The sequence below is a fragment of the Protopterus annectens genome, chromosome 9.part0 (genome assembly GCF_019279795.1).
Source record: "Protopterus annectens isolate FY-2018-M chromosome 9.part0, PAN1.0, whole genome shotgun sequence".
Classification (NCBI taxonomy): domain Eukaryota; kingdom Metazoa; phylum Chordata; order Ceratodontiformes; family Protopteridae; genus Protopterus; species Protopterus annectens.
The window spans coordinates 1,553,805,061-1,553,823,049 of NC_056743.1; positions in this window are offsets into that span (position 1 = coordinate 1,553,805,061).

The following is a 17,989-nucleotide window of genomic DNA, read 5'->3' on the forward strand; positions in this document are numbered from 1 at the left end:
TTGTGCCAACAGTGAAGTCACTGCTGTCAAACACATAGAGTCCAAAGCATTACATCTCCATCACCCCCTCCTCACACATATTTTTTTTTTCATTGCTGTCTGTTCTTCAGACACTTTTCACATAGTAAGGACTGCAGTCCCTGAGAAATCATTAACAGTTTGAGTTTTAGACTTCATAAAATGCATGGTAAGGCAAAATGTGTTATTTCTTCAAATTTCAAAGTATATAACAATATTTAAAATCATTGCTGGGAACTTTGACTACATTTTTTTTCTTCATCCCTGATTCTTGAGCCAAGACACTGTCAGATGTTGTTGTAAACACCATACCTCTCAAATGTCCAGATTTTTGCCTCATATTTTTGGTCTTTTCCTTATAAACTCTGTTTTCTGTCAAACCACTGAAGACTAAGTCTCTAAATAATTACATACATTTGAATTTCAGAAGTTATATCCTTCAGAAAATGCATGCTAACATGAATTCTGTTATTCTAGCAACTTTCTAAGTTTATAAGAACAATATTTAAAATTGGTTCCATTTTTGGGCCTTTGCCGCCCCCCCCCCCCCCCCATTAATTAAGGCTATATCCAGATTTCTTCTGCTAAAAGGTTGAGGGTATGACAGTCATCTCACACACACACACACACACACACACACACACACACACACACACACACGCACACACGCACATGTGCACACACATGAACGCACGCACAACACGCACACGCACGCACACACACACACACACACACACACACACACACACACACACACACACACACACACACACACACACACACACACACATACACATTTACCCTTGTCATACCTCTCAACTGCCCAGAAGTTTGCAAAATGCCCACATTTTTGTCTCATATTTTTGGTCTGTTCCTCATAAAATATGTACTTTTCTGGCAAATCACAGAGGAATGAAATAATAAGATAATGACAGAAATTTGAGTTTCAGACATCATATCCTCAGAACATGTATGGTAACACAAAATCTGTTATTCTAGCAACTTTCTAAGTTTATAAGAGCGATATCTAAAAACTGTCCCTATGTTGTGGCTTTATCACCACATTATGCTTGGGTATTGGCTCTGCCCAGATTTCTTACTCCATTGGGTTGAGAGGTATGCATTTAAAGAGAGGGAAAAAATAAAATAGAAGCAGAGCACTACTAAAGTAAATATCTGCAATGCCAACAGTTAAAAGGATTCCTTTTAACTGCTGGTATTGCAGTTATTTATTTTGGTACTGTTTTATTTCTATTTTATTTTTTCTCCTTCTCTTTAAATGCAGTTTTGCACAACCATTCCTGGTATGTGATTTGGGAGCTCTCTTGGCTCCCATCCTCAGGAAAAGTTACTTGATTGGCTCATATACCACGAGGGCAATTGGTTGTAATTGCAGAATATAAGTCAATCAAAAACTGTGTAGTGTGGCCAATGCTGTTCAATGCGGAACAGTGGAACACCTATTTGACTGGTTTGTATACCATGATGCCGGCTGGCAGTAATTGCAATATATGAACCAATCGAAAGCTTTAATGTTGAATGGGGAGCATTCCACATAATCCAGAGCACTTGGCTGCTCAGGGATGATGTGAGCTTGGTGGTTGGTACCGTGTAGAACAAAGTGAGAACGGAATACTCTGCAGAGCTAAACTGTAAAATACAATGAAAATGTCATAAAAAAGTAGAAAGATAAGCGGTATATGGTATTTTTAGGATATATGCTATACATTTCTGAAATAAAAAAATAATGTTTTCTATAGGCTGAAACGTTGACACTCTTCATTTAAGTGAAAGTACAACCATGTTGGTAAAGATGCACAAAATGTATAGCCATGCCTGCATCCCTCTGTAGGCTGTCTGTTATGAGTTAAAACCAAAACTAATGCAAGAACACTGTTTTCTCATAGTGGTATCAAGTCACTGCAATGTAGACTAGATGGACATTCACAAATGAAATCATGTAAAAAAATAAACTTTCTGAGAGGGAGAGAGAGATGCTTAAAAATATCAGTTATTCAGTACTGTCAAATCACAGTAAACAGAGATAATCAACTAACAGTAGCACTCCGAATGAGTCTCTCAGCTGTACTGTATCGGTGCATTCTCTTTCAAGTCCTGCTGAAGAAAAAAAAATCACCTCAGAGTACATGTTAAACACTGCTTTTCTACTTCTTATGTCATAATGTGTAGCAATTCTGAAACAGTGTGTCGATCAACTCTGTACTGCGAAGTGTTTTTAAGAAAAATATTTTATATATATATATATATATATATATATATATATATATATATATATATATATATGTATATGTATATATACATATATATATATATATATATATATATTTTTTTTTTTTTTTTAACAAATGTTCACTATGACCCTCCACTCAACTACAATGGAGATGTAGTTGGAGGAGCAATTCAGGAGTCTCATATAGATCATCTGACTGCAACTTCCAATCACATGTCTGATGTATCTTCATACAGGTAAGCTGAAAAGGAAAAATCTACCATTTTGGTGGTACATTTTTCCAGTTTCAACAAAATAAAAATGCAATGCTTTAATACGGAGTTATGATGGCTTTAAAAAGGGGGTGGTACGCACCCCTATGTCCATGTCTAAATCCTCCACTGCTTTCTGTAATTTTCTGTCAGCTTCCCAAGTTATTCATATATTGTTAGTGTATAGCAAATTACATATTTTTGGCCACATATGCCATTTAAAAGTCCTGGAATCTATCTCCAAACATTTTACCTATATCCCACTACCTGCACCATTCACTCTGCACAACAGTATCTTGTGAAATTGTGGTCACCAATTGTTTGCTTCAATTAATTCTCATGCAGCCATAAATATTTTAAGAGATGCATATCCAAACAGTAAATGAGAAAAGTAATGACTCAGCATATATACATCTACCACAGAAGCTCTCTTCTGTCAATATTTTAAATTCTCTTTAGCTTTATATTCTCTAAATAAAAAAGCCAGTCAAAATATTTCATAGAAAATTACAAACAGGAGTTGTAATGTTTCTCTGATAATTAGTAGGCAAGAAATCACTTAAGAAATTTTTTTATTCAAATACCACTTTACTTCTTAATATAGTAAGCACAGATTTTTATCTTACCACTACTTTAAAAAAAAAACTCAGAATTCCTAACAATTATATTCTAAAACCTTCTTTACCTCTTCTGCCATGTATCCCTCTATCATTTATCCCATAAATTAACTTTATATTTTTACAACTTTACAAATTATAAAACAGCATTTTCAAAAAAAATGCACAGCTGGATTTATCATAACCAATATATGTTGCTGCACATTCAAATATAAAATATTATAACTGGAAGTAAACCCATATTTCATGTAAAAATAATCTAACTTCTATCTCCCCTGGAGAGGGATAAACACTTGCATTTGAAGCAATCAAAATACTTTTGCCATCCATGCTATTGACTTATTTACTTACCCATTCATTTCTTAACATTAATTTTCATCTTGTCAAGTTTATCTGGCTCTCTTTCCATTTACCATCTTCACCAAAGTTAAAAAGCTCTGTTTCTCTCCATTACTTCTGATTTCTACAATAGTCTATGACATCTGGGGAATTTAACATGGTCTATTTCATATGAACGAATGTTCATAATTTCGAACGCTCTAAAGAGTGAAAATGCCAGACCTCGAAGTGCTTCTTGTGGAATCACAGTACAGTGAAGGTCAGGATATTTGCCTTTTCCTCACTATACTGTAATCTCGGAGTTGGTATATATATTTAGCTGGGGGAGTTCGAGATCTAGCATTTTCACTCTTTAGAGCGTTCAAAATTATAAGCATTTGTTCATATGATGTAGACCCAATTTAATGTCTATATATAGACATCTGATCTTGCTTTTGGGATGGTTCTTGCTGCAATAAAGCCTCACCTAGAAAGACAACTTCAGGAGTCTCTCTGTCAAATGTCTCACTATTACTCCCAAAAGTTTCTCTTTTCATGCAAAAGGAGTAGTTGTACCACTTCTGTATGATCGGTCCAAGTCTTCCATTTTGATGTATATTACAGTTGTGTCAGATTTTGATATATGGTACAGTTATGTCAGATCTTACTATAACAGTAGATGTCCACTGTTGCAGAGTTCTTTAAACTTGGGATACCTTGCCAGCATACCAAAACCTTTATACCTTCCTGGTGCTGTATGGCCTATGTGCAAAGCATAAGGTACATGTGCGACATACAGACACCCAGTCCTCAGAATTGAAATGCCCTAGAAGACATGGAGCAAACCCAGAGAAAACCAATAACATGTACATCCAGGAAGGGAAGAAGGAGAAAAGGATGGAAGAAGGACCCTTTGGCCAGAAGGAGGGCAACAGAAAGAAACAATGGGCAAGAGGGAGGGACAGAACACTGCAACAGTCTGAAGTAGGACATCTACTGTTATACAACTCTGCTATATATTTCCTTATCACTGTTGCAGTATTCTTTATACTTGGGAAGAGTACAAAAGCTACTGTTAAGTATAAGAGGAGGAATTCACAAAACAGCCCTCCGAGGGGTGTGGCTAGCATGGTCATGGCGTAGCAGCAGATTTCACAAGCTCCACTAAGGAAAATATATCTTCACTGGAAATTTGTTTCATATCAAGAAAAAGTGGATTTATTTTTGCAGAATTTCAGGAATATCTACTTATAAATCGAAATTGGTTATAATTTCCAGTCAAAACCTTCATCTGAACAAATACTTCACTTCTGGGAGATTTTCAACATGAGTTATGCTAAGGCAAACAACCAGAACTCCAGTATAAAAAAGGAACTACAGACTTTAATAACAACTATTCAAGACCTCACAACTAAGATTGATATAATTGACTGTAAAATAGACAACTTTAAAGAAAAAGCTACCAAGCAGATGGATATGCTTCATGAGGATCTAAAACAGCAAAAAATTCAAATTACTAGTATTGAGGAATCATTAACAGACTTTGATGGAAGATTGCTAGAAAATGAAAACAACATAGAATTTTTGCTTAAACAAAATACTTCATTACAACATAAACTGGATGATCTAGAGAATAGATCATGCCGGAGTAATATAAGGATTTTTGGTCTTCAGGAAAATATAGAAGGAAACAATATGTCAAGTTTCCTTAACTCATGGCTGCCAAAAGTTCTAGATTTACTAGAGGCTTTATCTTTCAGCATAGAGAGAGCACATCGGTCTCTCACATCAGGAAACAGTACCAACAGGAAACAACCTAGATCTGTCATAGTAAAATTACTATTATCTTCAGATAAAGACTTAATTCTAAAACAGCTTGGTCAAAATCACCTTTAAAATACAGTGACTCTATCATTCGTTTCGATAATGACTGTTCAACAATGGTAATTACCAAAAGAAAGGTTTTTTTACCTCTAATTAAAGAACTGAAAAAGGTACAGATTAAGACTCACCTCTTGTTTCCAGCAAGGCTGAAGATTTTTCTTCCTGATGGACCTTCATTGTTTGAGGATCTTGATTCTGCTGTGACATATGTTAAAAATCACACATTACTGGAAAAAATAGAAGAGATGGAGTGGGCTAACTCCTTTCTTAAAAGAATGGCTCCTAAACCTACATGGAAATCTACTGAAAATCAAAAGAGACTAAAGAATAAATGAGAAATACAGACTATTTATAAAACAAACTATTATTGTGGACTATGCTTTAATTAACAAGTCTGTTTTGATATGTTATAAATACAAGATAAGATCTACACTGCTTTTCATATGTTGCATGTATATAATGTTTCTTTCATAACTTAATTTGATATAATATAACATACTTAATATACCATCGGTATATTTATAACTAACACTTTAAGTATTCATTTTATATAAGTAAGCATACCATATAAAGATGCATTACCTCAGTATCTGCTTCGTAGTATAGGATACTACTTAGCTGTATATTACAATTTAATTTCACACAGCTATAATATATACAGTTATAAATATTTAATATTCTATGTAAGATAAAATGAAGGGATACATTGGAAAATATAAAGTAAAGAAAAATGGAGGGTAGGGGAGTGGGGAGGGAAAGAAGAGAAAAAAAGTTTTTTTTTTTATATATACATATAATTTCCTGTATAGATAGCATATTATACATAAGTCTCTCTAAACTCAAAGTAATAACAATGCATAACATATTCAAAGCCTTCTTCTCTCTTCTAATTGCACTTTATTTAAGTCATAGAGAATAACATATTCATATAACAGTTTCTATCTAACTTCTAATCATACAGTACTGGTCAGCACTGAGCATAAATTGTGTTACACCCTCAGAGTAGAACAAGAATTCACAATGTAATTATTAAATATGTACATGATATACATTTGTTCAGGATAGGTAAATGTTGGGAAGGTAGTGTAGTATCTGTGGGTTTAAATGCCAATACATGCATTAGCTCTGAGAAGCTGGGAGATGTTATATGTGTTTGTATTACAAGGCTTATTATTTATATATTAATCTAAACTCTAGGGAATATATATAGTTAAAAATAAACATAGTGCTTTTAAATGACAGAATAGAGCAGTAGGAAAAGTTACAACATTACTTTCATGCTTTGTTTGAAAACTTTTTTATGACAGTTTTGCAGTTTCTAGTATGGGAAACAGATATATGCTGATTCACATGTATAAAAACGTTTTTTTTTTTTTTACTGAAACTCGGCTGTTTCCCGCCAAAAAATAAGGGAGAAAACTTTGAACATTCTCCTTACCTTGTGCAGTGCGCTCATGAGCTAATTATTCATTTGGAAAACTTTCTACAGTTTCTGGAATCATCTCTTCTCTCTCTGAACTCCCTCGATGATGTGAAGCAGCTGGATGACATCATCACTGTGCGATGAACATTTCCAGGAAGTGCCGAGCTGTATTTTGACTGTAACTTGGTTTAACAGTCTTTTTTTGTTTTAAATCAACTATTATTTACTTAAAATGATCATTTATATGGTCGATGACAAGATTACACATTACAATAACATAATATCTTCATCTTTTGTGACTTGAAGAAAGGATTACAGAACAGATAAAGGAAGAAAATGTAAAAAGAAAAGAGGTGAGAGAGGAGATGGTTATGAGAGAACTGTGTGAGTATTAAAATGTAAATATCTATGTGCTTTATTCTTAGACCCTACAAGTGTAAATACTGATAGTAACATTCATTTTTGTATGTATGTATGTGTGTATATGTGTGTATATATGTATGTATATATGTATATGTATGTATGTATATATGTGTATATATATAGATATATATATATATATATATATATATATATATATATATATATATATATATATATATATAAATATATATTTTTTTGTCTCCCTCATCTTTCTTTGAAGTATTACTGCATACTATGATTATGGTTACCATACTCTTAATAGCTTCATAAATTTGTGCAATCTTTATATTTAAGTGTCATAAGTAAGGTTATGCATATCATTTCAGAATGTTTCTTTGCATAGCAAAGAATTGAATAACAACAGTGGTATACTAAAAAGAACTTTTCAAATAGATATCTTATTCTGCCACTAGTGAAAGCAGTTGTATATACATGTGTTTATAGTGACTACATCCCATTTGGGGAATGACACAATGTTTATTTAAATGACATACTGTTTATAATTACACTTACGTCTTCTAGTCATTCTAAATATAATTATTTACAAGGGATTCTAACTACGTTAGCCTTGTTTTACTTTTTTTTTCTCTCTCTCTTTTCTCTCTCTCTCTTCCGTCTCATGTTCATGTATATAAGTTAAATAAAGGGAATAGATATATCGAGAGTTACAAACATGTTAATACAAAATATAATTACATTTAAACAAACCATGGTTTGAACAATAACATTGTGTCCAGGATAACGTGTTATATCTGATAATCTAATAGAAATGTTTTGTTTATACACACAACCTCTGTTATCTTTGTTAATATTAAGGCAGTGGGCTAAATTACTTAGTCCTTTTAAATAATCTGTTAGACATTTGCCTTATTTTGGAATGTAAATCATATTTTGAATCTATTAGGTTACATAGGTTTCTTATTATAGATGATATCTATGAACGTATAAACCTTCTAGATAACACTATATTAGGACAATTAATGATTTCATTAGAATTTGGTTATCTTAATGTTTCTAACTTAAAGTATATAAAGTATGTTATTAGTGGAGTTTGTACTCTGTTGTTACAGATTAGGGGTTGATCTCAGTGACAGATGGCATTGGGATTAGGAGGTTATAACTCCAGGTGGGGAGCATTGGGGTGTTTGTTTTTATGTAGTGTATGTAATAGTTTTTTTAAAAAAGAGTTTTTTGACATCTAGAGTAGCTTATTTACAGAAAATATAAAGAATAAAGCTCAAGGAATACATGTTTTTCCTAAAGACATGAGATTTAATATTTTACTAAGAACAAATTCATTTTTTTTTGCAGTAATTTTCACATTATACATATGATATTGATATGTTACTAACACATCTTTCAGGTACAATTACATAATATGACTATGTTGAAAGGTATGTCACTTAACATAAATGGTTTGAACAATCCATATAAAAGAAGTAATTTATTTAAATATCTAGCTTTTCACAAACCTAATATAGTATTCTTACAAGAAACCCATTTAACAAAAGATACTATTAAATTTCTAGATACGAATAAATACACAAATATAGTAAGCTCAGAGTGTACGAAAAAAGAGGTGTAGCAATATTGTGGAGCAAAACATTACCATTACCCAGAATAATCAAAACATACCAAGACAATAAAGGTTTGCTTTGCTTGGCTGTAATTGAGATGGGTAAGAAACTATATACATTAATAAACAACTATTGGTTACCTGGTATTGGTACTAATACTATTAGACACATATTGAATCAAATAGTTTTACTATCTAAGAGACATATCATTATGGCAAGTGACTACAACTGTATCTTAAACCCTAAAGATACAACCACTTCAGGAAAAAGAAAATTACAGCACAAGCTAAACAACTTATAAATTTCATAGACTTATACCTACTCAAATACATATATCATTTTGTGGATCATAACTCATTACAATACACATTTTATTCTAATAGATACAAAACATATTCTAGAATTGATAGAATATTTCTTTCCACACAGATAATGAATAAATTGCCCAATAGCAAAATCATATCCTGCCCAATCTTGGACCATAATACCATCATATTTTAACTTAATATTAATAACACCCATAGTGTCCAAATTAAAAGGATTTCAGCGTATCTCATACAACTTAAGGATTTTCAATTATTCATAATAGAAGAGACACAAAACTTCATTAATATAAACCCAGCATCAAACACACATGATATATTTATTTGGGATGCCCTAAAAGCATATTTATACAGACAAATAAACAAATAGTTTCATAATAAGATGAAAACATGGGATAAAAATATAAGAATAATACAGGATAAACTGGACTCACTATACACAAATAATAAAGACAACCTGTCTTCAAAGAATAATAGGGATGAGATATACAAACTAAATGAGGAATATAGATCTATCCTACATCATAAAACAAAGATAACACTAGAAAAATATAGGTTTCTTGCTTATTCTGTAAATCCTAAACATCTATCATACCTTAAGAATAAGACCAAAAGATTAAATAAATATAATTATATTAAAGAAATACATTCTGCAAAAAAAGAAAAGAGAAGTTCATAGTATCCAAGATATATTAGAAGAGTTTAGATATCACTTTCATGAAATTAATCAATTCACACAACAATTTCAAACACAACATAACATAAGAGATTATATTAACAAGAATATATATAATAAACTAAACAAACAACAAATAGAAGTTATTGATAAACAAATTACTTTATCAGATATATAAAGTCAAGTAAGTAAGCTTAAACTAAACAAAGCTCAAGGTAACAATGGAATTATTCCTGAAATATATAAGATAATGCCCAAAATGGCTATTTCCTTAGTACACAAAGTATATAATCTGGCCCAAAATGATAATATTACACCCCCATCCTGGAAATATACATTTATATCCCCTGTTTTAAAATCAAATAAAGACCCAAAATTCTGTTCCTCATACAGACCAATATCTTTACTGAGTATCAATTATAAGATGTTTATGAATATATTCTCAGAAAGATTGAAGAAATTCTTACCCCACTTAATAGATGAAGAACAGACAGGATTTATAACTAACAGAAGTACTTTTGATAATATAAAACAAACGCTATTATAGACTTCTCACAAAGGAAAAAAAGGAACTTATAATTAATTATTCTTGATATTAATACAGTCTTTGATTCTATTAACTGGCTCTATCTATTTACTGTTTTGGAATGCTTACATTTTTTACATAGTTTTATTAATCTTCTAAAACATTTATATGAAGAAACCTATGCATATATCAAAATAGGGTCATATATTTCCAATAAAATATCTATTACAAAAGGCACCAAACAAGGATGTCCTCTCTCTCCTCTACTATTTACTTTGATCATGGAACCCTGGACAAATGAAATAAGAAACCATAAAGAAATAGAGGGTTTGGAAATGGATAAAGACAATATAGCCAAAATCCAGCTGTTTGTGGATGATGTTCTTATCACCACAAAGGGAAATGGCTCCTCATTCATGTCATTATATGAATCAATTAAAATGTTTCAGATTATGTCCAGTCTATCATTCAATGACAATAAAACAAAAATTCTACCCATATATCCCAATAACAAAAAAAAAAAATTAAAGAGGATGATAGGAAATAATACATATCACATTGCTAATGCAGATCAAATCACTTATCTTGGAATCATTCTTGCCAAAGACATTAAATCAATAATTCAATTAAACTATAACAAATGTTTACAAAATATCCAAGAATTATTTTCAAAATGGAATACAATAATATTTACTACTGAAGAAAGACTAACCATTTAAAATGATAATTCTACCTAAAATCTTATACATAATACAATCCATTCAAATTCTACCCTCAAAAAGGTTTATAAATAAACTAAACACTCGAATACTAAGATTCTTTTGGTCACAAAAAAAAAACTAGAATTACTATTAATCAACATACTAACAGCTGGAAGAATGGTGGAATAGCTTTCCCAGATCTAAGTCTCTATTCGATTTCCACTATAATCAAATCAATTTCTCAGCTCTTAGATATAACCTATTTAGCTAAATGGAAATCTTTATGGGAAGTAATTAGCCATGGAACTATAACGAGACCAACAACATATCAAGTAGAATTCATAAACACACCTTTTATATGGATCTTAAAAGAATATTTTATCACACATACTAATCCTAATCATACTGCCAGTTACATACATAATATTATAATTAATTTTAGAAACTTTATATATAAACATGTTAAATATAAAGACTACTTTTTGTTATTTTCTATAGCATATACACAAGAGACTTTTGTTACCTCAGATATTAACAAAATTTCTCAACTGAAAAAACAATGAACTCAAATACTGGTTCCAGCTAACTTATGAATACAAGACTAGTTCAATGGATCATATTATACAGGAATATACACTTAATAATTCCTCATGGTTAGATATACAAACACTTATACTATATCTTGATAATAAGCTGAAACTAGCTTCACCAACTAGCAAACATGACACCAAGATATTATTACAATTTCTTCAATCATCATTATTACACCAGCATACATATTCAGGTAGTCTCTCCTTTATTTATAGACTTTTAAGAGAAGAAACATTTTCTTGTACACATAACTACTGGAGTTATTATAGTTTAATTACTCATAATTCCCCAAATGAGCAAGATAAGGTTAATATGCTACAATCAGCTGGGAAAATATTATTTTCTCTGAAATGGAAGATTTACACATGGAGATTCATGAATAGATCCTTTTATACACCACAAATAATGGACAAAATTAATAAAAAACAGAACATCTGTAATAGACGCAACTCTAATGTAGATATTAACTGGCACATATTCTTTTTGACTGATCAACCTTAAATATCTTTTGGAATAAAGTAAATGACTTTTTATAAGCACTTTTTTCAGACAACTTCATATTGAATAAATCATTAATCATATTTAATACACCTGTTCCACGATGTGTTAGGAAAACCAAATACTCATCACTATGGACTATATAGGCAGTGGCTAGAAAGATCATAACAAAAAATTGGATTTCAAAACATCCTCCTACATTCTCTGAGTTTACTAATTTATTAAAAGAAGTTAGTCATTTACAGATAAGACCCATAACCTCTAGAACATCTAGAAAGACATATGAATATCATTTATGGGTTAACTTACAAATTATGTTGGAAAAAAAATTATCATTTTGCATAAAGGTAATTGACTTTTTTTGTCATTCATGAGAACAAGTTACAAAAGGAAGGTTATAGTGTATGTTAATGTATATATACTGGATGTCTATGTACATACTTTAGTTTGTTTGCTTTGTTATTCATATATTCATATTTAAATGCTATAAATACATGTTATCAATTTGTAAATCTATAATGTAAATTATCTTATATATATCTATGTGATTGTTTTCATTATAATCAAAATCAATAAAATTGTTTAAATAAAAAAACAGCCCTCCACAAACCCATGCAGGATAGCCCAGTCAAAACCTGTCCTGGCACTGGAAATGACATCCAACTTGTAATGTTTGATAAAAGTATGAACAGAAGACCAAGCAGCAGCTTCCAAGATAGATCTACTATCCAGACCCTAGAAAAAAGCACCAGAAGATGCCACTGCCCTTGTAGAATGAGCATGAACAGAACAGGAAAACTGTTTGCCATGAAAAAATGGCAAAATGAAATGGCCTTGGAAATCCAAGAGGAGATGGTTTGCTCAGCTACAGCTAAACCCAATTTTCTGACATGAAAGGAAACAAAAATTGCTCAGATTTTCTGGTATGTTTTGTCTTGTCTTGTCCAAGTAATACCTGAGCTGTCTATTTAAACCCAAGGTGTGAACAATCCTCTCACTAGTATTCTGAGGACAAAGGAAAAATAAGGAAGATGAATAAATCATTACCACCTTGGGCATAAAAGAAGGATTATTATGAAGAGTCAGCCTTTCCTTGTGAAAAAAGAAAACAGAAAATGAAGAACTGCCATGAGTACTTGAAATTAAAAGAACCTCTTGGCAGAAGTAACAGCTACCAGCAATAAAAGTCTTCCAAGTACAATGTTGTAGAGAAAAAGAAACTGCAGGTTCAAAAGAGGACTGAGTCAGTTTCTCAAGAACAAAAGTAAGGTTCTGAGAATGAGGAATATGTTTTCCTGGATGCTGAATGTGAAAGATACCTTTCAAAAATTGTTTTGACTTCAAAACTAGAAGCCAAATGTGGATTCATAGACAGACAAGTTGAAATGGTCGGCAAATGAACTTTAACAGATAAATATGCCAAACCAGAATTGAGCAATTCAAACAAATAAGAAAAGACCATAGGAAACCCCATCAAAAAAGGTCCCAGGTCATGCTTAAGACACCAAGTAGAAAATCTCTTCCATTTATTCCACATATGATTTTCTAGTAGTGGGTTTTCTGGCCTCCTGAAAAATCCAATGCACATCCTCAGAAAATTGGTGCCTGAAAGGAATTAAAACTATATCACCTAAAATGTCATTTGAAGGTTAGGTAAGTGAGAATGGATGAGAGACCCCTTGCCTTGTGTGAGAAGATCCATCCTATGAGGTAATTTATGATAACTGTCCCTGGCCAGATGAAATAGAAGGGGAAGCCAGCACTGTCTAGGCCAAAAAGGAGTCACAAGCAAGATTTTGGGTGTGCCACAAATGATTTTGTGCAGGACCTTTGGTATTAGAGGAAAAAGGGGATAGGCATACAGAAACACCCCCTTCCAAGAAAAAGACATGGTGTCCGCTTTCCAAGTCAAAGGACTTTGTACTCAGGAACAGAAATGGGGAAGTTGTCTGTTCAGAAGGGATGTAAAAGACCTATGTACAGAGTACCCCACCAATATACAATGTCCAGAAACACCTCCCTGTGAAGCATCCATTTGTGAGGATTTGTCCTGGACCTGCTGAAAGTGTCTGCCACCAGATTATACTCTGAAGGAATGTAGACTGCCTGAAAAACCATGTGATGGCAGGCTGCTAAATCCAAAGTCTGAAGAGCCAGTCTCCAAACAAGGAAATATTCTTTGTCCCCTTGCTTGTTGATGTGCTGCATGATTGTGGCATTGTCTGTAAAAACTTTTAGAAGACCTGGAACTGAAGGAGTGAAAAGCCTGGATAGCTAGGAGTAGAACTCTCCTCTCCTTGATGCTGGTATGGTCTGTCAGTTGTAGACAGGACCAAAGACCCTAGACTTTTAGATTTTTGGAGGAGGATCCCCAACCATGATCAGAAGCATCAGTGTACAGCTCTTGAGTAGGAAGATCCTTGGAGCTGTAAAAAGACCAAAAGGCAATGCAGAGAACTGATGATGAGAGGAAGAAACAGAGAAACATAAAAACTTCCTGAAGACAGGTTCACTAGGAGTATGGAGGTAAGCATCCTTCAAATCCAGATACAAGAAAGGCTAAATGAAGCCTCAGAGGGAAAAGTGTCTGAAGAGAGAACATCCTGAAAGAAGGGATCTTAAGAACGGTGTTGAGAAAAGACAGGCAGAAAATGGACCTCCACAACTCCTCATTTCTGTGAACCAGAAACATTCTGGAATAAAAAAAAATGTTCCCTGTTGAGACAAAGGGACAGGTTGGATACTTCACTGTTCTACCAGATCTTGCAGAACCAAAGAAAATGAGGGAGCTGGCAATGAAGAGGCTGAGGAAGGCTGGAGAATGGAGGAGATGACTTCCAAGCGATAAATTAACCATTTTCCCTAATGGATAGTACCCAGGTGTCTGTGGTTATCTGTTGCCAAGCTGGAAAAGAGAGAGTCAGTTTGACAAAAGAAGGTTTAGATGGATAATTTCTCTGGAAATTAAGGACAGGGAAATAAAATTTTGCTTCAGGTCCTGCAATAACCTTACCCTTATCCTGAAGAGTTTTAAAAAATTCCTGCAGTACCAAAGAAAGTTTGGTTGTCTAAGGGGGGGGACTCTACAAGTCTGGCCTTAATGTCTTCAGGTAAGGCTTGAAGACACAACCAAGAGTATCTCCTCATGACATATCCAAATGAAGCATCCCTAGAAAAGGCATCAGTAGTATCACAACTGCAGTTAATGGGATGGTGAGCCACCTGAGAGGCAGAACTCAAAACAGAAAGGGCAGACGTCTTACTGTCTGAATCGGGCATATCAGTCAAAATCCCTCCAAGGTGGAAAAGAAGAAGAGCCAGGACATATCTAGTTATGTGGGGCTGATAATTAATGACCCTGAAGGCCACAATAGCAGATGGATAGCAGCTTGGATAGCTTTTCTATGGACATGGTAACAACAGCAGGACCAGATGAGGAACTTTTGTACAAGCACTTGTGATCATCAAGAACTTTATAAAATCTGTCTGGCTTCTTAGGAGCCAGAGGTTGAGAGTCAGGAACCTGAGAAGCTGCAGAAAAGGCATCCAAAAGCAGCTAAAACAAGATGGACTGCAGAAGGTCTGGGTGAGTTTGTTTGTAAGAGTTCATAATATCTCTTCTGAAAATCAGAAACCTGGGAACAGTCCCACTTAAAGCATTCTGCCATGTAGACCAGTGTATCCACAAAAGATAATTTTTCAAAGGGAGAACCAGGGAAGAGTGACTCTTCTTCATTAGACCCCAAGACCACAGGAGAGTGGATCTGGGAAGAGTATGCCAAAGACTCTTCACTAGAATCGACCTCTTCATCAGAAGAATCAGAATCCTTAGGACTTTTAGAAGGGTGGAAGATCAGGAAGCAGAAGCATGGACAGGCTACCCTTGTGGGGGATTTAGGGCCATAAGGGCATTGAACAGCCCCTGAGTAAAATTCTGACACTCTTTGTTTGGATCCTTAGCTACAGAAGCCATATGTTTGCTTTTTTGTTTCTTTTTTAAAGGAACATCTGTTTTAACAAATCTAGGAGGGTTAGACCCCTGCCAAGATTCGCTAAGAGTACTAGGCACCTTTTTCCTAACTAATATCTGAGGAATCCCCCAAGGCTCCTTAGATATAATCAGCTGTGGTTCCCCCTCTACATCTGCAACAGATGTATACACAGCCTCAGCAGATGTGAGGCTAGACAGCTCCATGCATACCTCTCAGCTTCTTAGTGCAAGAAATCTGGACAAATGCCAAAAAATAACACATTTTAAATATTGCTCTTATAAACTTAGAAAGCTGCTAAAATCACACAATTTGTGTTAGCATGCATTTTATGAAAGATATGAAGTTTGAAACTCAAATGTAGTCCATTTAATTAGTGGCTTCAATCATCAGTAATTTCCCAGAAAACCACTAGTTTTAGGAGGAAGAGACCAAAGATATTGGGCAAAAATCTGGACATTCTGTGAAATTATGGACAGTTGAGAGGTATGGCTCCATGTCTCCAACTAGGTTGTGGCAGAGGGAACTGACATTGGTACCCGGCAGCTCTCAGGTTCTTCATCCTGGATGGAGACATCCAGTGGAGGTTGGGCAGCAGCAGAATCAGTACATGCCTTTTGGTGGCTGAACTTTAGGGAAGGCAGATTCAGCCATGGTACCCTGAGCCAAACACTTTCACGTATACCTTATGCTTTGTATGTAGGATATATGTCTGACATATGACACCAAAGAATTTGGTATGTTGTCTGGAATTTCAGCCATCCTCAACAAAATATCCCAAATGTAAAGACTACTGCAACAGTGATACAGAAGGCCAACTGTCTTGTAAAAATCTATGCAGTTTTTTTCTTATGCAACTTACTTTTCTTTTCAAGAACTAAATAGGATTTTGGTTCAGTTGTTTTTCTAACTAATTCAGTATCAGACTTCAGACTTCCCCATGCTTTTATATTCTTACTTTGTCACCAACCTGTAAAGGTATAGTTTCATGCAGTCACACATTTTCTGTGTCATTTGATTTATTTCCAGCATTTCCTTTATATTGATTTTCAGCCATCAGCAATGTTGCTGTGGTAGGATGATCTTCCCTTCAGTCTTTAAGCCACTTAAAGATGAGCTGCAGACAGACAAAGGTTCTGCAGTGCAGTACTCCTGCAGTCCATGGCTGCAAGATAATGATCCTAAGAGCTACTGCTATACTTATTTCTCATGAGATTTTAGATGGTTCATCAACCTGTCCATGGAACTGTGGACAGGGTAGACTGTAAATTATATGTCTGATTTCTCATTTATGCACAAATCTCATGAATTACTGACTTGTGTACTGCAGACCATTGTCAGGTGAAAGAATACCAGGTATCCCTTATCTCCAGAATACAGACTTTAAGGTATTAATTGTACACTGTTAATCTGATTATTTCAGAGAACTTGGAATGATAACCTAAATATGAGGTGCACCTCTTCTGCGAACTGGAACAAACTCGAGCTCAGCTGACTAAAAGATGAGTTTGGGCATGAAGGCCTTCAGAGCTTTATTGACGCTGAAGAGTATGCTCCTCTGAGGCTTTCAAGGACTGACTGTCGGCTTCTGCTTTCCTTTGCTGAGCAGATAAGTTCCCTTTGGGGAAAAATTCATTTTCTTAATTTTGTTGATGTTTCATTACTTTCCTCTTCAGTAAAGTTATTTTAAAGCTAAGAGTCCAGCGTTTTAGTGGACTGTCTTAAGACTGTAACATAATTATAAACAAAGTAATTATTTTTTTCTGTCAGTTTAAATGTGGTGTAATTGAAAACATTTTTTGTGGATACATTGTGTTTAGTTTTGTAGGGCTGGCATAGTGTTTTAAAGTGCTTTCTACTGTGTTTTTCTGTCAAAAAAGTAATTTTGTGGACTGGTAGTGTTTACAGGTGATTGCTGCTTGT